The sequence below is a fragment of the Silurus meridionalis genome, chromosome 19 (assembly GCF_014805685.1).
Source record: "Silurus meridionalis isolate SWU-2019-XX chromosome 19, ASM1480568v1, whole genome shotgun sequence".
Taxonomy (NCBI): domain Eukaryota; kingdom Metazoa; phylum Chordata; class Actinopteri; order Siluriformes; family Siluridae; genus Silurus; species Silurus meridionalis.
The window spans coordinates 17935550-17956850 of record NC_060902.1 but is presented as its reverse complement, the minus strand read 5'-3'; the positions used below and the strand labels follow the sequence as shown (position 1 = coordinate 17956850).

The window sequence follows — 21301 nt, the reverse complement described above, 5'->3', positions numbered from 1 at the left end:
TATACTTGATATCAGCTGCTTTATTCAGTTCCAAAACCATTCATAATTTTTAAACACAAACTTCCACTTATATAAAACTCAGGTCATGTGACTCAGTCATGTTTCTAAATCAACTGCTCATTTCGAAGGAACTGGTGGCCACAGCCTAAAATTCAGTTTACAATAAACTAAAATCCATGATAAAATGAAACCAAGACTGAACTCCTGAATGCTGAAGCTTATATAAAAAGAAATTAGCCGCAGCTCATCAACCTGGTCAATCCCATTTCTACTGTGAACTGGGTGATGAGAGCATCATGCTGGACGGGAATTTACAGCTGAATGTACTAAAGTATCTTTTGTGGAAAACCTGCTCAGGAGAGTCCAGGGTCATAAAGTGGAGTTGAGGATTACTTTACAATACAGTAAAACCCCGTTGTACGAGCATAATTCATTCTTGAAAATTGCTCGTAGGTCCATTTGCTTGTATGTTCGAACGAATTTCCCAATAAGAATCAATGTGAAAGTGATTTAATCCATTCTGAGATCTCATTCCATCGCTTATTTCTGCACTTAAAAAGTATTTGTAGCCTATTTTATCAAACAAATACACAGCAAATTACCATAATGTAAACATAATTTAACACTTACCCATGTGGTACTAGTTAATTGCGAGTGTGAGACGCACACCACGCTCAGAACCTCCTCGGTTTCCATGGTAATTCTATTTACGTTAGTTTTCACAGCACCATCACTGACTTTCTTGGAGACATTTTTCAAGATTTCTAGTGAAATAAAAATATAAAACTAAAAAAAGTTAAGTTTTTGCTGCACTGAACAACGACAGTGACTGAGCAACACGTCATCAATTAAGCGACTGATGCTACCCTTCGCTAAAAACGGGGAACCGGCAGCGCGAGTTTGCTCGTGCCTTCGAAATTTGCTCGTACTATAGGTTGCTTGTACAACGGGGTTTTACTGTAACATTAATCACAAAGCCACAACAACGTAATAGCAGCTTTGATAGAGTGTGATTAAAATAAACATCTTTTAATGTCTTAGGGAATACAAGACAGAGTATGGAGTTAGAAACTAATTACACATATGAGGAGAGACCTTAAAAGTGTGGAACAGTTAGGTACCTAGTCCGAGAGACCACATGCCCAAATCCCCAAATACAGGCTAGAGGCATTATCCACATAAAAATGCAAGACTTTTATCTGTAAAACATATTTAGCAAAGTATCAAAATGAGAAAAAAGAAAATGAAAATCTATACAGAATTAAACTTTTACTTCCTTTAAGATGTTTATAAATAACAAAGCCTGTTAATTCTAAGCAGAAACTACTACCTACTAATGGCATAGTATTATTGATATTAAGTTTCATTTTGATTCCAATAAAGATCAGGAGCGTTTCGGTGCACATGTACCGAATGCAATCCTTTTTACGTGCGGAAATACAATCCGAGTTCCCTCAGGAATGTATTAGGTGATGAACTGCAAGTTTGTTTAGTCTTGGCCTTGCACTTTCAGTGCATTAAAAAAATATTATTAACCTTGAAAACATACACAACAATGCCAGGTGTATAAAAAAGGAACTAGAGTTAGTTCAGTGTCACTTTGGCTAATCACTCCACACCAGAAGTAAGATTTGTTTTGCGCATGCACGAAAATGCTAAAGAATCCATAGTGCTAGCGTTTGCCACAAACCAGGAAGTGGCTGGCAGCCAACACTAGCGATGTTGATTCTGCATATTAAATAAATAAAGGATGGAAGGAATGAAGACATTTGCTTAAGTATGCTAAAATAAGTAACCCTAACCGTAATATTAAATGTGACATACACATCTGTAATTACCAAATGGGGTCTAACAGATGTAAACTATTTAATAAAAATTTTCCATTTATTTAATTTTATTTAATCAATTTAATTTCTGCCAATTTACCTGATTACTTAATTTAAACAATATAATATGAAGTGTATTGCATTAATTTGATTTATTCTATTTTATTTTATTTATTAAATATTATCAAATATTAATTTTATATTATTTAAACAAGCAGGCATTTTATTTAAAATTTTTTAAAAATGTAAACTGTTTATGTTAACATATGTAATAATAATAATAATAAAAATAAATTGCATGAATAAAAACAATAATTTTATGCTTTGCATTTCTGCCCCAGCAACTGGATTGAAATTTTGTTTGTGTATATGCAGATTTATATGAGAATGGCAAAATGTATCAAATAAAATGGAAATATATTCACATTAGACACATTTAATCATGCATGATGTAACAAAATTTTTATGTTTCTTTAGCCGTTACAGGAACATGTCACTTAGGATTACTTAATTACCTCATACTTGTCTAAACTTAAGAAAAGGTCGTTTAATAAATTTACAAATCACTTCATATTAGTTGTTTTGGATTTATAGTGTGAATGAGAATGATTCAATTATCCATCAACAATGGCGACTCTGACATTATGACCTTCAACTGATCCTCAAGATATAAAAGATCTCTGGATTGTCAGAGTGGAGAACAGGAATAACCCAATGCTGGCAGAGACTGAGGAAATGAGGCCAAACAGGAGCTGCTTGATGCCAGACAGCATGTGGAAATGCTGCACAAGGTTACTTAGGTCGGCTCTGAAACATGCCATTATGTCACTGCTTGGTAAATGATCCTGATGACCTTCTTGATTTACTTTTCTACATTATAATTATACGAAAAAAGGAATTTACAGTTGCTATATATGTATAGTACATATTTTAGTAGTCTGGTAACCAGTCTAACAATAGACTTAATTTTCAAGAGGAATTATAGCACATCCAACACTATCATGCTGTACCTGATATTTCAAAACAAATCTCAATAAATTAGAATGTCATGGAAAAAGTTCATTTCCAGCAAACTCACCAGACCTGAACCCCATGAAGAGTCTCTGTAATACTGTCAAGAGGAACATGAGAAACAAGAGACAAAAAGTGCAGATGAGCTGAAGGCCACTGTCAAAGAAACCTGGACTTCCATACCACCTCAGCAGTGCCACAGACTGATCACCTCCATGCCCAATTGGGGCAGTAATTAAAGCAAAAGTAGCCGCTACAAAGTTTTGAGTAGATATACAGTAAATCAATATACTTTCCAAAAGGCCAAACAATTAAAAAAATCGAAGACTTAAACTCCTTCCATCTGTGTGCTTGGAATTTATTTAATACACGAGTTTGAGTTGAATTACTGAAATAAAAAAAAATAAAAACTTTTCCATGACATTCTAATTCAATATATAAATACAAAATACAAAATACAGACAGCACATTACATGTCCCACCAGAGACAGTTATATCTTGGATCACTGTTACACCCAAATAAAGGATGCATATCACTCTGTCCCATGAGCAGCTTTAAGGCTCTCTGGTTAATCTCATACCAACCTACAGGCAGAAACTAAAATCAGCTAAACCTGTACTAAGGACTATTAAAAGATGGACTAATAAAGCAGACCAGGTCATTCTTATCATTCAATAATGATAAACCGTGGTTTACTGGGAACCTCAAACAGCTTGGTTATGCCAAAGAGGTTGCTTACAGAAATGGGGATAAAACTAACAAAGGAGATCAGTTTGGCAAAAAAACCTACTCTGTAAAGCTGAAAACACAGTTTTCAGCCAACAACTCAGCGTCAGTATGGTTACCTTTTAGGAACTCAAGCTGTGTCAACAACGCTTTGGGATCTCTTTGTCCATGCTCTGAATCTTGTGTGTAATCCAGCCAATGGAGAAACACAACGATACCGGCGGGATGACATCACAACCAGGAAGCAACAAAAATGTGCATGTGGTGGAGCTGACACTAGCTTCTGTTTGTTCAGGAAGCGCAATGTGTGAGATCTGTGTGTGATCTGCATGAGAGAAAGACAAAAATATATATAATATGAGTAAGAAAAGCAATCAAGACTTCCGACTGTGTGTCCTTCCTGCCCCATTTTATTACGGATACTGACAGCAACGGATACAGGAGAGAAGCATGCTCAGTCAGCTGTCAAGGAAATCAACTGATCGCATTGTAACCGCATGCCAGTGCCGTTCTGTACCCCAGACCAGGGTATGTACCTAAGGTGCCCTTGGTTCCCCCACGACCTGTCATGCTGTCAATTAGCCCCTGACCAGGAGGAAGATACACTGGTCCACAGGACAGAACTGTGGAGGAAGTCAGAGCAGCTGTTTGTCTGCTACAGTCCCTATATAATAGGGCTCCCTGCCAACAAGCATACTCTAAGTAGGTGGATTGTGGATGCCATATCCTCTTCTTATGAGTCCGCTGGTCTCCCCGCTCCCTTCGTGGTCAAGGCTCACTCCATTCGAAGTGTGGAGGCCTGTTCGTCTTGGTCCGCTGGAGTCCCACTCCAGGACATTTGCAGGTTCTTCGTCAGTTTCTATAACCTAGACCTTAGAGCTACTCCCGGCTCTTCTGTCAAGCACTCTAACTGTGCCCATACACACTAAGCAGGGCATGATTGGACACTCGTTCCCAAAGCGTTGTTGACGCAGCTCGAGTTGCCTAAAGGGGACGTCTCTATGTTATGTATATAACCCTATATCCCTGAGAGAACAAGATGCTGCATCTCCAAGCCATACTCCCTGCATCCCTGCCACGCTTCCTTCTCATTTTAGAAGCTAGCATCAGCTTCACCGCATGCAAGTTTTGTAGCTTCCTGGTCGTGACGTCACCTCAATGTTGTTGGCCGGATTAGCCCCAGAACAGCCAGGCACAAAAACAGTGTGTGTAAAATACTTGGTAATAAATCTATTTCTGATTCTGATTTCTGAAGTGCAGCAAAAAATTATTTTGGTACAAGTTAAAGAGACAGTGATGAGCAATGCATCAATGTTCAAAACAACAAGCTAAAAAAGTAAAAAGATTAAGCACAATATAAATTTCACTATACAGATTCTACTTAGAGTAAGACAGAGGAGGCCATCTTAATTTGAACCAATTCTTCATCATGCTCTTCAACATGAATTTCTGTGTGTTCACTCACCTTTTCCACTTGCCATGCCTATCGTTAAATCTCACAAGTTCGAAAACTGCAGTTGCCTGTGCATGCTTGTTCCTCTCTCATATGGAACTGGCCTGGGTTCAGAATCTCTGACAAGGACCAAAAAACAGTACAATAAATTTACACTGTGTTGTTGCAGCAAGAGGTGGAAACACCAGCAATCTCTTTAACCACATAAAAACATGCATGTCGGTAAATATGAATAATGCACCCGAATGCATGCAATAGATATTCCCAAAGACGAGCAAAAAGAAAAGATATAAGTGCAACAACACATCATATATCGAAGGACATGGAACCCATTCAAAGTGTGGAAAAGGAAGGTTTCAGAAAGTTGATTTAAACTCTGAAGCTAAAATACGAGATCCCCAGCTGTGATTCTTTTAACCAATATTTCAGTAGGCGGTTTGTGCTCTATTAAATTGGACTGTTATTATCCTCTCTGTGTTTGATTACTAATGCCTGTTATAAGGTGCCTGTTATTAGACACAGTAGAGGACAAAAACTTGAATGTTCAGCCTCGACTTGCAGTATTAAAATTTTTACCAAATTGAACAAAATTATATAAAAGTAAAATTTTAATTAATGAATATTTAATGTTGTCAACGATATAGCAAAATCCATATCATGGCACAACATAATACCTGCAGTCACGTACCAATATACCTCCAACCCCTAATACCTATACTTTTTGATAAAGTATAGGTTATATCCTTGATTTCTGAGTGCTGCAGGACTTTAAACTAAAGTGGTCAAAAGTCAACTGGTGAATATTTGATGGCCACCCTAAAATTACTTCCACTTGGGCCATGGGTAGGTGCACCCCCAAATTTACATCAGCTATAGTGGGATTTAAAATGTAAAAGGAAGAGGTGTTTCCTAAGGCAGGCTAACGAGAAGATTTCTGTCAGGTAAAAGTCTTTTATGTGAGGTTCTGCTGTTGCATTCTCCTGAATTTTTTCTCCCTATAGTATTGCAGACTGAGGGGGGGCGAGGATATGTGGCAGCCAGAAGCATGGTCGAGCATCAGCTGTGAATAGGGAGGAGGCATGTGATGATTCTCACCTACGTAAAATTATGTCTGTCTCAGGGCTGAGCAGCACAGAGGCACGTGTGTGCATAAAAATACAATTGCTGAAAGCAAAAGTAGCATAATAAGTGAACACAAATGAAGATCCATTTTTGAGTTGCCCCAAAACTGCCTCATTTCTGGTCCCATAAAATAGTCACAATTATACTTGATTTTTGTACCCCTTCAGTCAATCAGTCACAGCAGTATAATGACTCAGGTTTAAATGAACAGAGAAAACTGTGAGTAAACTGCATAAAAATGTAATTAAGATAAAAACAAACACAAGCCATGAGCTTTTTATATAAACCAATTACATAAAGCACAGCAATTACAACATTTTAATCGTACAACTTGAACGCGTACTTTTAGATAGTTATACTGGACTGAAATTAACAGAGACACTTACTTCCAAGATCACTGCAGCTGGGAACTCTTCTGTAGCGTAAATAAACTTATTTATACTGCAATCTGAAGTACACAAAATTCTTGAGGCCACACTAGACCCCTAACAGGTTTCTAAATTTGAATTTATTCCTAATATGAACTTTCTGCTTGTAATATTTTGTTTCATCATTTCACTTTATGAACTAATCACTTCTAAATTTCACTGCCTAGTAAGCAACTGCCAAAACATATTATCTTTCTTTAAAAAGAACATTATGGTCAGTCACTGGTAATCAATCTTAGACTAAAAGTTGTGCCATTTTAATTTGATACACGGTTGGCACTGAAGAGCACTAAATGTTAGATCTCTTAAATCTTGCCATGTTTCCAAGTCAGGTCTAGGCATCTAAATAGTTACGCTTATTCTAACAATACTCTTGTTAAAACAGGGCTTAAGCTCAAAGTACACTAAAGTTTATTTATTTTAAAATGAGGGTTTTTTTACTTTTGCTAAAATTATTTAATGATTCTTCTACACAATATGTTACTGGCAACAGATGAACTCTAGAATAAATGATGACTGCTTGTGGATTACTGTCTACATGGATATTTTATATATCTGAAAATGATGCCACTGACCTTCGAAGGGAACACCAGAGAGATCTAAATGCTTTTCCACATCCAACTTTAGTGCCTCTTCAATGCCAGAAATCCTAAATGAAGATAAAAACAAAATAACTGGGCTCATAAACCTCATACAAATCACAAATTTGACTAAATTTGTAAATCTTTAACTTATTATTGCTTTACTCACATCTTGTATTCTGTAAATGTTTATGTTTTTAAAGGTATATTATAAAGCAATAACAAATTAATTAAATTCCGAGAAACCAAATGGAGACAGGGTTAAGTGTAAATATTTATGCTAATGTTAATGTGCAAATTGTTCAGAAATTGCAATGTTGAGTCCACTGTGGACAAGAAGAAGAAACAGTTATTCATTAAAAAAGAAAACTGTATTTTCTGAGGGAATCCTTATAAGACAAACAGCATTTGCAACTGTGTAACACCAACACATCCTTAATAATGCTGCATAAAACAAAAATACATCGCATCAACTAATACAACATGGCCATTTATAGAGAGACAATTCTGCTGAGTGAACGGTAATGCTGCTATATAACAGGCTCCCCCAAGGACTGAAGGAACCTCAAGCACCCAGCCAAGGTGAGAAAGTCTCCAGTCCAGTGCTGATGTCTCATATGTTTGAAAATGATCTTTGTGTTTGCATTGGATGAGTAAATTAATGTTTACTCTGTTTTTCCCTCAGAGTTCACCATCTGCCAGCCAATCTACCATCTGCCAATTTCTCCTCTTAACATCGAACAAGGTACAGTGTAAAAAATTGTAATGTAGAAAAGTATTAAAAACATGCTTCATCTACATCAAGTTACTATTTATTGTGTCAGGCGATGTACAGAAATTGCATGGAAATCTATTCAAGAAGCATATAATGTTTTGTAGGGGAAAGAGAAATGCTAAATGCTGTGATGGAAAAAAAGACAAACAGTTAATCTGATGTCAGAATTAATACTGTGATTTAACCTCAGTTGGAATTTATAATTAACATTTTTTAATAATACAAATACAAAGTTAATACTCAAGTTAAAACTGGCAAAAAATATTTATATGTATACAATATACTGTATATCATGTATAAAACAACCTTTTGTTGCGCCACGGATCGGTTTAATGTCAGACAATTTTTTCACAGACCGGCCTTTAAGGTGTAGCAGATAAATACAACAAAATAAAATGATACGACCGGCATAAAAACTGGTATTTTCTAAATATAATAATAAATGTGAATCCACTCTGTTGTTTTTTGTTCATTTTGCTAGCTTGGGGTTTCAATTTAGTGATAATGTATAATGTGTTACCGGCCGGAGCAGCCCCATTAAGAAAGTAGCAGATGTAGGTAAGACATGTGACCGAAACAAGCATCTTGATATGCATCAAGAGTAAGTCATAGACAGATATGGCGGAGTGAATCCGGTAATTTTCCAAAATAAACCATCGTTCAGAATCAGAAAATAAACCGAAAAGAATGTGAGTTATGTATTCTTTCAGTGGAGCCCGGTAGCAACTGGTAGTCCGGGGTTTGGGGAACACTGGTATAAAACACAGACTGTTATTCACTTCATTCAATATAAAAGCCACATTTCTATCATTTGACTCCACAGTAACCTGCCACCATGGGAGATGGTGAGATGGAATGCTTCGGCCCAGCGGCCATCTACCTCCGCAAACCAGAAAGGGAGAGGATTGAGGCTCAGAACAAACCTTTTGATGCCAAAACAGCCGTCTTTGTGGTCGATGTCGAAGATATGTACCTCAAGGGTACACTGAAGAGTAAAGAGGGGGGCAAAGCCACCGTACAAACTGAGGGCGGCAAAGTGAGTGTAAAGATAATTGACCCATTTAACAGTGTCTGGACTAAGGTTTCAAAATTCCTGAATTTTTGAAACTTTCTATGGGAGTAAATGAGAATAAACTGGGAATTTACACATTTGCAGATGAGCCTATAACAGATATTTTAAATGTAATTCGAAAAAATCTTGCAGGATAATTTTGATTAAAAAATCCCTGATTTATTACGATTCCAGTTAAATTCCTAACTGCACATTCATCGATTACATGCGCACAACAGACTTACTGCAGGGTTACTGAGGCCACGCCCCTACATGCAATAAGCATTCCTCCATAACATCAAATCATTTCTCGAATTCTGCACATAAAATAATGTCAAAAATGTCAATCTTGGAGAAAATGTCACGTAAATTACATGAATATAACACATTTATGCTTAAAACTTCCTTGTGATGTGTGTAAACTATTGTACAACAAAATTATACTAACAATTAAATCTAAATCAAAAATGTCATTTAAATCTGTATTAGCTTGCATGCATCTCAAATTATGACCAAACAATAATAATTAATTCCTGCAAGTTTCCATGTTGGAGTATTTTCAAAAATCCAGAGGAAGTTCTCATGGAAAGTTCCTGGAAATGTTCCTCCCCTTTGCAACACTAGTCAGGATTCTACATTTACTGCACAATCCTACATAAGTGACCATTAAATGTGCTTTATCACTGATATTTTACAGACTGTCACCGTTAAGGAAGATGAAATCTTTCCAATGAATCCTCCAAAGTACGACAAAATGGAGGACATGGCCATGATGACCCACCTCAGTGAACCTGCTGTGCTGTTTAACCTCAAAGAGCGTTACGCAGCATGGATGATCTACGTAAGTTAAACAAAGAATTACTCAATTTTCAAAGAGAAATACGAGAGTGACGACACTAATGATTAACATTTCTCTGGACGCTTCTTCAGACCTACTCAGGGTTGTTCTGCGTCACTGTGAACCCCTACAAGTGGCTCCCAGTGTATGATGCTGTCGTTGTGTCTGGATACAGAGGCAAAAAGAGGATTGAAGCCCCACCTCACATCTTCTCCATCTCTGATAACGCCTATCAGTTCATGCACACTGGTACGATATTCTTTATGATTCTCTCTAACTATTTGTTACTGTATGAATAATTCAGTGCCTTATACAAAATGCTGAATTAATTCTTCTACACCTTTAGATCGTGAGAACCAGTCCGTCCTGATTACGTAAGTCAAAACCTCTTCTTAAATATGATTCACTTCTAATAATCACAGAGCTTCATCTCTAGATACATGCACTGAACTACTGTTCACACCTGGTTCTCCTTTTCTACCCCCAGTGGAGAATCTGGTGCAGGAAAGACTGTGAACACAAAACGTGTCATTCAGTACTTTGCAATGGTTGCCGTGACTGGCAAGAAGGCGGCAGAACCAGTTGCTGGCAAAATAAAGGTGAGAGAAAAACTACTACTGCTGTGTGACAGAATCAGACCTCAGACTCCTCACTAAATACCTGCCATCATCACTAGGGTTCACTGGAAGACCAAATTATTGCAGCCAACCCCCTGCTGGAGGCTTACGGTAATGCCAAGACTGTGAGAAATGACAACTCCTCTCGTTTTGTAAGTTCACATATACTGGAAATATTATATATATATATATATATATATATATATATATATATATATATATATATATATATATATATATATATAGATTGTGGTATGTAGTCATGTACATTTCATCATATACTGGAAATATTATATATATATATATATATATATATATATATATATATATATATATATATATATATTCTTTAATTTATAGGGTAAATTCATCAGAATTCACTTCGGCCAAACTGGCAAGCTGGCATCAGCTGATATTGAAACATGTAAGTTTGATTCAAATCATTTGAATAGAAACCAGTGTTTTGCTTCTATCTAAAAGGTATGTTAATGCATTTTACTTACTAATGGAGAAGCCATAATAACTACATGATAATGTAGAGGTGGCGCTAAAAGACGATGGGGAACTTGCTGGATTGAACAATAGCAGTAACACCTGTTAGTGATTAAAGAAAAAAAAAGTATGCAGTTCAAAATGTAGAAAGTGCACCCACATCTGCCAATATTATTAAAAGATGTCGATCTGATTAATGATCACATTTCTAAATATTCTAAAATAAACGCTTGTTTATTATGTATGAAATGCTTGTAAACAGATCTGCTGGAAAAGTCAAGAGTCACTTTCCAGCTGTCTGCTGAGAGAAGCTACCACATTTTCTACCAGCTCATGACTGGACACAAACCCGAGCTGCTTGGTAAGAAATCTCATGTACTGCAATGTTACTAAAATCCCTGCATGTTAGTTTAAAGAACAGATTTGTGTGAATGACAATGAATTATTTTATCCTTGTACAGAGGCACTGCTCATCACCACCAACCCTTATGATTACCCAATGATCAGCCAGGGTGAAATCACAGTCAAGAGCATTGATGATGTGGAGGAGTTCATTGCCACAGATGTAGGAAGAAATGATTTTATAAACATGTTTGTGTGTGTTAATTTAAAAGATAACATGACCAATCTCTTCTCTTCATCACACAGACTGCCATTGACATTCTTGGCTTCACTGCTGATGAAAAATTTAATATCTACAAGCTGACCGGTGCTGTGATGCATCATGGCAACATGAAGTTCAAGCAGAAGCAGAGAGAGGAGCAGGCTGAGCCTGATGGCACTGAAAGTACAAAAAAATCAAATAAATTATTACCCAGTCTGTAAATATATAAAGTAGTAAATGTATGCTATGTGTGATATTAAAGACAATCTTCTCTCCACACATCAGTTGCTGATAAAATCGCCTACCTTCTGGGTCTGAACTCAGCTGACATGCTGAAAGCTTTGTGTTACCCCAGAGTCAAAGTCGGAAACGAGTTTGTGACCAAAGGCCAGACTGTACCACAGGTAACGTATCATTAGTGACTAAGAGAAAAAAGAATTAAAGTTTGAGTTTTCACCTGACGAATAAACAATTATGGATTATACTTTCAGGTGAACAATTCCGTGTCTGCCCTCTGCAAGTCCATCTATGAGAAAATGTTCTTGTGGATGGTCATTCGTATCAATGAGATGTTGGACACAAAGCAGCAAAGGCAGTACTTCATTGGTGTGCTGGACATCGCTGGATTTGAGATCTTTGATGTAAATAAATGTTTTCCTCCATGATATGTGCTCTGATGGTTTGTGCAATACTTTGACAATGTCTAATCTATTGCTGAACTCTAACAGTACAACAGCTTGGAGCAGCTCTGCATTAACTTCACAAATGAGAAACTGCAACAGTTTTTCAACCACCACATGTTCGTGCTGGAACAAGAGGAGTACAAGAAAGAAGGTATCGAGTGGGAGTTCATTGACTTTGGTATGGACTTGGCTGCCTGCATTGAGCTTATTGAGAAGGTAAGTTATTGTGGTGTCAGTACAATTAATGTCATCAATAAAATAATCATACTTTCACCACTAAAACTCCAGTGATCTCTAATAAAAAATCTGTCACCAACAGCCAATGGGCATCTTCTCCATCCTTGAAGAGGAGTGCATGTTCCCCAAGGCTACAGACATGTCTTTCAAGAACAAACTTCATGACCAGCACCTTGGCAAATGCAACGCCTTCCAGAAGCCAAAGCCTGGCAAAGGCAAAGCTGAGGCTCACTTCTCCCTGGTGCACTACGCCGGCACTGTGGACTACAACATTACCGGCTGGTTGGACAAGAACAAGGATCCACTGAACGACTCTGTTGTACAGCTGTACCAGAAGTCCGCGAACAAACTGCTGTGCCACCTTTATGCAGCCCATGCTGGTGATGGTAAGAGCAACATTTATAGATATGAACTATTACTGCTGATAAACTGCAGCTCAAATGTGCTGTTTCTGATATAAACTTGTACATATATAAAGCAAAGAATATCAATACACTTTAACTCTGATGTGCAGCTGATGCTGGAAAGAAGGCTGGCAAAAAGAAGGGTGGTTCCTTCCAGACAGTGTCTGCATTGTTTAGGGTAAATATTTCAGCTTATTGGTGTAAATATACAGTGAAAAATCTATGCAATGACTGACTTATGATGTGTGTCATCTCCAGGAGAACTTGGGCAAGCTGATGAGCAACTTGAGGAGCACTCACCCTCACTTTGTGCGTTGCTTGATTCCAAATGAGTCCAAGACTCCAGGTAGGTTCTCTTCTCATTTTCCTACATTTATAATGAATAATTAAACAGCATCATATTTATGCACTGAACTGGAACCTCTAGGTCTGATGGAGAACTTCCTGGTCATCCACCAGTTGAGGTGTAATGGTGTGCTGGAGGGTATCAGAATCTGCAGAAAGGGATTCCCCAGCAGGATCCTCTATGGTGACTTCAAACAGAGGTCATCTAAATTCTACATATAATTAATGCTAATTGTAAAACACCTCAAAATACCTTCAGTTCTACACATGAGTTGTGGGCAAACACATGAAAATATGTACATTATATATTCTGTAATAAATATATCATTTTAGATACAAAGTCTTGAATGCCAGCGTCATCCCAGAGGGACAGTTCATTGACAACAAGAAAGCTTCAGAGAAACTCTTGGGCTCCATTGATGTGGATCATACACAGTACAAGTTTGGACACACCAAGGTTTGTAGTTTTGTCAGAACAAAAGTATTATTGTTGGCACTAAAAACACTCCAATTTTCTGATTTCTAGAAAAATACAAATGAAAGGAACATTTACCTTTTAAATGTACATAAATAATAAGTATTAAAAGACTTATTATACATTTCCGTTGTAGAATTTCCTTAAATAAAGGATCTGATTATCTATCTGAACTTGCAGGTGTTCTTCAAAGCCGGTCTGCTGGGAACCCTTGAGGAGTTGCGAGATGATAAACTAGCCAATCTGGTGACCATGACTCAGGCTTTGTGCCGTGGCTACCTCATGAGGAGGGAGTTTTCCAAGATGATGGAGAGGAGGTATGTTTAGATGACAAAAGATGGACACATGGACAAACCAAGTACAGAAACAATACAATAGGTGACCTAATTCATCTTAAATTCCAGGGAATCCATTTATTCCATCCAATACAACATCCGCTCATTCATGAATGTGAAACACTGGCCATGGATGAAGTTGTACTTCAAGATCAAGCCTCTTCTCAAGACTGCAGAGACTGAGAAGGAAATGGCATCCATGAAGGAGAACTTTGAGAAAATGAAGGAGGACTTGGCAAAAGCACTGGCTAGGAAGAAAGAGCTTGAGGAGAAGATGGTTTCTCTGCAACAGGAGAAAAATGACCTGCAACTAGCAGTAGCCTCTGTAAGTTTCCATACAGAGTTTAAGTTCATTTCTAATAAAATTGGAATTTATTATATTAAAAACCCACATTAACAGGAATCAGAGAGCCTTTCTGATGCTGAGGAAAGATGTGAGCAACTCATCAAAAGCAAGATCCAGCTTGAAGCTAAGCTCAAGGAGACAAATGAGAGACTGGAGGACGAGGAGGAAATCAATGCTGAGCTGACTGCCAAGAAGAGGAAACTGGAGGATGAGTGCTCTGAGCTGAAGAAGGACATTGATGACCTGGAGCTCACCTTGGCCAAAGTGGAGAAGGAGAAACATGCCACCGAGAACAAGGTTTGTGTGTTGCACTGTAAATTAACAGAAGCTACACACTGTACTACTGATACAGTCACTAAATCCAGACTGTGACTATGGTTAGATGCTTTACACGCCACTGTTGTGGATCTGAGTGATAGTAATTGAGATTAGGAAATTACTTACTAAAGATAAGAAAGTGCTACTCTTATCTTCCACAAGAAACATGTAGGTATTTATTACAGAAAACATATATTTAATAAAAAAGAAATACAAGTATACAGGTAGTAATATGGTCATATGAAATTATTTCACACAGGTCAAGAACCTGACTGAAGAGATGGCATCTCTGGATGAGAACATTGCCAAGCTCACTAAGGAGAAGAAAGCCCTCCAAGAGGCACACCAGCAGACTCTGGATGATCTCCAGGCAGAGGAAGACAAAGTCAACACTCTGACCAAATCCAAGACCAAGCTTGAACAACAAGTTGATGATGTAAATATCCATACTGTAATTCATAAAAGGTTCAGCAGTTATGATTATCAGGTGTTTTAATAAGATGCATTATCAAATTTAGCTTGAAGGTTCTCTAGAACAAGAGAAGAAGCTGCGTATGGACCTTGAGAGAGCCAAGAGAAAGCTTGAAGGTGACTTGAAACTGGCCCAAGAGTCCATAATGGACCTGGAGAACGAAAAGCAGCAGTCTGATGAGAAGATCAAGAAGTGAGTGGGTCTTACAATGATAAAGCAACAAATACAAATCTGTTTATAAAAATATTTACATGTTACTTTTCCCATTTCATCAAAACAGGAAGGACTTTGAAACAAGTCAACTTCTGAGCAAGATTGAAGATGAACAGACCCTGGGTGCCCAGCTTCAGAAAAAGATTAAAGAGCTCCAGGTACTTCTTTTGTGAGAAACAATAATATTCAGGCTTGTAGAGGAAAATTCAAATGTCTAAAAAAAAAAAAAATCCTGATTTCAGGCTCGCATTGAAGAGCTGGAGGAAGAAATCGAGGCTGAGCGTGCAGCTCGTGCTAAAGTTGAGAAGCAGAGAGCTGATCTCTCCAGGAACTTGAGGAGATCAGTGAGAGGCTGGAGGAAGCTGGAGGTGCCACCGCTGCTCAGATTGAGATGAACAAGAAGCGCGAGGCCGAGTTCCAGAAACTGCGTCGTGATCTGGAAGAATCCACTCTGCAGCATGAAGCTACAGCTGCTGCACTCCGCAAGAAACAAGCTGACAGCGTTGCTGAGCTCGGAGAACAGATCGACAACCTTCAGCGTGTCAAACAGAAGCTGGAGAAGGAGAAGAGTGAATATAAAATGGAGATCGATGATCTCTCCAGTAACATGGAAGCTGTGGCCAAATCAAAGGTATTAGACATTAAAATCTCATCATCCTGGTTAACTTCATCTAAAGCCTGAAGTGTCTTAAGGTTCTGAGTCAACAACAATTGGAGATACATTCACAGGCAGAAAGGACGTGTTTTACTACATTTAAATATATCTGCATTATATACGTACGCTTCTCTTTCCAGGCTAACCTAGAAAAGATGTGCCGCACCGTAGAGGACCAGCTGAGTGAACTCAAAGCTAAGAATGATGAACATGTTCGTCAACTCAATGACATCAGCACACAAAAAGCCCGCCTTCAGACTGAGAATGGTACGTTAAATCACGATAAAGCGGAGAATCCTGAAATCACACGATCAGTTTTAGTAACATAATTCACACTCCTGTTAAAGGTGAATTCAGCCGTCAGCTGGAGGAGAAAGAAGCACTTGTTTCTCAGCTGACCAGAGGAAAACAAGCTTACACTCAGCAGATCGAGGAACTCAAAAGACATATCGAGGAGGAAGTCAAGGTAGAACACACACAGTTCGTTGCAACTCTGACAAATGGTATAATAATAACAATATGAACACTAACAAATATAAATATACATAACAAATTTTACTTCTAGGCAAAGAACGCTCTGGCTCATGCTGTCCAATCAGCTCGCCACGACTGTGATCTTCTCAGAGAGCAGTTTGAGGAAGAGCAGGAGGCCAAGGCTGAGCTTCAGCGTTCAATGTCAAAGGCCAACAGTGAGGTGGCTCAATGGAGAACCAAATATGAGACTGATGCCATCCAGCGTACAGAGGAGCTTGAGGAGGCCAAGTAAAAACACATAAGACATGGTTTTATGAAAAAATGATGCCCTTACACATTATCAGTGATGCAAACCAAACTTTGTTATCCACCTAGGAAAAAGCTTGCTCAGCGCCTTCAAGAGGCTGAGGAAACCATTGAAGCCGTGAACTCCAAATGTGCTTCTCTGGAGAAGACCAAGCAGAGACTGCAGGGTGAAGTGGAGGACCTCATGATTGATGTTGAGCGATCCAACGCTCTGGCTGCTAACCTCGACAAGAAACAGAGGAACTTTGACAAGGTCTAGAATCTGTCACCTGAATGTGTACAAGACAATGCTGATCTGTACAATTAGCATAGTATGTAACTGTCCTCCATATTTTCAGGTCTTGGCAGAATGGAAGCAGAAGTTTGAGGAAGGTCAGGCTGAACTGGAGGGAGCTCTGAAAGAAGCTCGTTCTCTCAGTACTGAACTCTTTAAGATGAAGAACTCATATGAAGAAGCTCTTGATCATCTCGAGACCCTGAAGAGGGAGAACAAGAATCTGCAGCGTATGTAACCCAAACAAAACTGCATTTTCTATTACTTACTGAATTTTACTAAAGCACAAGTATCCAAAACATTCACCTGAAATGTTTCTTCTGCAGATGAGATCTCTGACTTGACTGAACAGATTGGAGAGACTGGAAAGACCATTCATGAGCTGGAGAAGGCAAAGAAGACAGTGGAAACTGAGAAATCAGAAATCAGACTGCTCTTGAGGAAGCTGAGGTTACTATACATAACTGCAACAAGTAGAAATAAAGTACAACTGGATCTGCATCATATTGAACATTGAACATATTTTTCAGGGTACACTTGAACATGAAGAGTCCAAGATCCTTCGTGTCCAGCTTGAGCTCAACCAGGTTAAGAGTGAAATAGACAGGAAACTGGCTGAGAAAGATGAGGAGATGGAGCAGATCAAGAGAAACAGCCAGAGGGTGATTGAGTCCATGCAGACTACTCTGGACTCTGAGGTTAGGAGCAGGAATGATGCTTTGAGGGTCAAGAAGAAGATGGAGGGTGATCTGAATGAGATGGAGATTCAGCTGAGCCATGCCAACCGCCAGGCTGCTGAAGCCCAGAAACAGCTCAGGAATGTCCAAGGACAGCTCAAGGTCTGCCTTAATTTTTTTTTTTTTTATTTACAAGTTTTCTTTTGTTTCATATGATAAATGTAGTCAAAGTGATATCCACTGTCACACCAGGATGCCCAACTGCACCTTGATGAGGCTGTCAGAGGACAAGAAGAAATGAAGGAGCAGGTGGCCATGGTGGAGCGCAGGAATAACCTGATGCTGGCAGAGATTGAGGAACTGAGAGTTGCACTGGAGCAGACAGAAAGGGGCCGCAAAGTGGCTGAACAGGAGCTGGTTGATGCCAGTGAGCGTGTGGCACTGCTGCACTCTCAGGTTTGTTCCTACAACAAACTTTGGTGCCGATTTTACATTTTATGTACAATTATCCTAATGTTTTATTTTATTTTTTAAACAACAGAACACCAGTCTAATCAACACCAAGAAGAAGCTTGAGGGTGATCTGGTGCAGGTACAAGGTGAGGTGGATGATACTATCCAGGAGGCCAGGAATGCTGAGGAGAAGGCCAAGAAGGCCATCACAGATGTGAGTGTTCATAAATACTTTTTTACCAATGTCCTTTACAAATGCTTGAAATGTAATCCTGACACGTTTATGACCCACTCGATAGGCTGCTATGATGGCTGAAGAGCTGAAGAAAGAGCAGGATACCAGTTCTCACCTGGAGAGGATGAAGAAGAACCTTGAGATTACAGTCAAAGATCTGCAGCACCGTCTGGATGAAGCTGAGAATCTTGCCATGAAGGGTGGAAAGAAGCAGCTCCAGAAACTGGAATCCAGGGTTAGTTGCAGTATTTAAACCAGTAAAGAAAAGTGTGAATATATTTTGTTAGAAAGTTTTCTATAAATGTAAGGTCTGATCTAGGTGCGTGAACTGGAGAGTGAGGTCGAAGCCGAGCAGAAACGTGGCGTTGAAGCCGTTAAAGGAGTCCGTAAATATGAGAGGAGAGTGAAGGAACTCACCTACCAGGTACATAATATGTTTATCACCATACAGTCCATGTGAAGAAAAACAATGAAACTAAACAAATCCTAAATAAACATCAACTATTGCAGACTGAGGAGGATAAGAAGAACGTGAATAGACTGCAGGACCTTGTGGATAAACTGCAGCTGAAAGTAAAGGCCTACAAGAGGCAGGCTGAGGAAGCTGTAAGTGTGTCACTATGTACTCATATACATGCTGATATTGTACTTACAGCAGCACTAAAGTGAATAATGCTTATTAATCACAGGAGGAGCAGGCAAACACTCACCTGTCCAGGTACAGGAAAGTCCAGCATGAGATGGAAGAAGCTCAGGAGCGTGCTGACATTGCTGAATCCCAGGTCAACAAGCTGAGAACCAAGAGCAGAGATGTTGGAAAGGTATGTAGTTAGTTCAATCATAATTTTACATTTTGTTATTCTGCATTTATAATGAGAAAAGGTATTTATATTGTATTTATATAACTCAATTTTTTTCTTTATAATTTTAGAGCAAGGAGTTGGCTGAATAAAGGATGAAGACAGGACAAGATAAGACAAGACAACAATCATATAATATGCCATTGTTTTTGTCTTTGCTTGAACTTCAATAAATTCTGTAAACTTGATATACTTGATATCAGCTGCTTTATTCAGTTCCAAAACCATTCATAATTTTTAAACACAAACTTCCACTTATATAAAACTCAGGTCATGTGACTCAGTCATGTTTCTAAATCAACTGCTCATTTCGAAGGAACTGGTGGCCACAGCCTAAAATTCAGTTTACAATAAACTAAAATCCAGGATAAAATGAAACCAAGACTGAACTCCTGAATGCTGAAGCTTATATAAAAAGAAATTAGCCGCAGCTCATCAACCTGGTCAATCCCATTTCTACTGTGAACTGGGTGATGAGAGCATCATGCTGGACGGGAATTTACAGCTGAATGTACTAAAGTATTTTTGTGGAAAACCTGCTCTGGAGAGTCCAGGGTCATAAAGTGGAGTTGACAATACCTTGAAATTTTTTTAGGTTAAGAACCCCTTAAGCGATAAAGACATGGGGCAGGGACCCCCTGACACAAAATGTGAAACATAGCCAAAGATATGAATCGAAAATAAATCATATGACGCTAGATATATTACAACCCGAATGAAAACTTAAAGACTTATATTTTATAATGAGACAATATTTTATTTACAACAGAACATAGAGAACATAAATGTTAAAAACTGAGAAATTCTAGACTTTTATGCACAAAATAAGATCATTTCAAATTTTGACGCCTGCTACAGGTCTCAAAAAAGTTGGCATCGGGCAACAAAGAGCTGAAAAAGCCAGACATTTTGAAAATATTCAGCTGGAAGAACATCTAGCAACTAATGAAGTTAATTGACATCAGGTTTGTTACATGATTAGCTGTTTTTATAGTAAAATGATTGTGGAATACTTTAAATTGCAAATGGTTTGCAATTCTCATCATCTAAAGTACATAACATCATCAAAAGATTCAGAGAGACTGGAGAAATCTTGGTGCGTAAGGGAACGAAAGACCAAGGCCAAAGACCTTGTATTGAATGCCAGGCTAAAGAGGGGGGGACCTTCCAGCATGTTATCACCGTTTAGTTCAAAAGTCAGCATCTCTGATGGTATAGGGGTATATAATACGGTGCATACAATATGGGCAGCTTGCATGTTTTGGAAGGCACAATGAATGCTGAAATGTATATAGAGGTTTTAGAACAACATATGCTCCCCTCCAGATGACATGTATTTCAGGGAAAGCCTTATTTCAGCAGGACAATGCAAAACGACATACTGCAGCTATTACAATAGCATGGTTTCAGAGTAGAAGAGTCTGAATGCTGAATTGGCCTGCATGCAGTCCAGATCTTTCACCTACAGTATAGAGAACATTTGGCACATCATAACAAAAAATATGCCAAAGATGACTATGAACTCTTCAGCAGCTGAAAACCGATATCAAGCATGAATGGGACCAAATTCCAAAAGCAAAACTCCAGAAAATCATAACCTCAATGCCCAGACATCTTCAAACTGTTTGGAAAAGAAGATGAGATGCTACACCATGGTAAACGTGCCCCCGTGCCAACTTTTTTGAGACCTGTAGCAGGCATCAAATTTGATATGAGCTAATTTTGTGTAAAAGTGTAAAATGTCCCAGTTTAAACATGTTCTCTATGTTCTATTGTGAATAAAATATTGGCTCATGTGATTTGAAATTCCTATATTTTACCAAAATTTCAAGAACATCTAATTTCTGGAATTTGAGTTGTATATTAAGACAATTAAAACTATGTTGTTGTTGTACATATGTAATTGTCTGTATATTTACATATATTTTAAAATCTTTGGAAATGTTTTATGCATTATAAACATATATTTTGCAATCTATTAAAAAAAAAAAAGACAACTGTAAACAACCTAATA

General features: G+C 38.2%; 1 long non-coding RNA gene and 1 pseudogene across 1 annotated transcript; one reads left to right on the top strand and one right to left on the bottom strand.

The window, feature by feature from the left end:
* Positions 1 to 3289: 3289 nt before the first annotated feature.
* Positions 3290 to 7218, bottom strand: LOC124402463. The gene is made up of 3 exons (XR_006928734.1): positions 7143 to 7218; positions 5030 to 5136; positions 3290 to 3889 (listed from the first exon to the last, which is right to left on the bottom strand). It is a non-coding gene; the product is annotated as an uncharacterized LOC124402463 (long non-coding RNA).
* Positions 7219 to 7833: 615 nt separating this feature from the next.
* LOC124402439 lies at positions 7834 to 19475 on the top strand (annotated as a pseudogene).
* The last annotated feature ends 1826 nt before the right edge of the window (positions 19476 to 21301 follow it).